Below are 763 nucleotides of genomic sequence, written 5' to 3'. Positions count from 1 at the left end.
GAGGGAGGGAGGGAAAGACAGTCCTCTTCTAGAAGGAGACTGGAAGCCCCATGTCAATCATGCTCCTAGAGGGGGACAGCGGGCACCCCTGCCTCCAGCTTGGCTGCCTCCCCACTGGCCCCAGCACCGCTCCAAGGCAGGAAAGAACAAATGTGCTGTCCAGAGGCTACCAAGGAGCTGTGAGCTCTCCTCCCAGCACTCTCTCTCTTGCTTTAAAAGCGAGTCTGGAGTGGGAGACGCTGGCAGGAAAGGGACCTCCATGGCGGCCAGTGCATCTGATTCAACTCTGAGAAGGGCTTCTTCCGAAGGTGAGAGGGCTGCATGGGCTCTTTTCTGATTCCATGAAACCCACTGAGCATCACAAATTCTACATAAGACACATTCCTGGGCGCGCACACCGGGGTGGGCGGGGTGTGCGGAGGGGGGGGGGCACACATTCCTACCACATTTCAGACGCCAAAAAGGCCAGGCCTTTGAGAAACAGCCTCAGAGTTTACCTTTCCTCCTCGAGTTCTCTAAAAAGGAGACAAAATGCTTGACCGAATACATTAATTTTAAAACTCACTACAACTTTTCTTCACTTAAACTTTTTCTTTTTGGTTCTGTTGTTCTGTTTTCTCAATGCCATGGTCACAGATGACTCATCCCACTTAAAGCAGAAGATAATAATCTTCTGACGCTAAACACCTCCCATCTCTAAACTTCTCTTAAAATGAAAAGCAAACAGGCCTCTCCCTGGCCCTGCTTCCCCACAGGCCCTGCC

The sequence above is a fragment of the Myotis brandtii genome, unplaced genomic scaffold (assembly GCF_000412655.1).
Source record: "Myotis brandtii unplaced genomic scaffold, ASM41265v1 scaffold691, whole genome shotgun sequence".
NCBI lineage: Eukaryota > Metazoa > Chordata > Mammalia > Chiroptera > Vespertilionidae > Myotis > Myotis brandtii.
Note: the sequence above shows the minus strand (reverse complement) of the source record.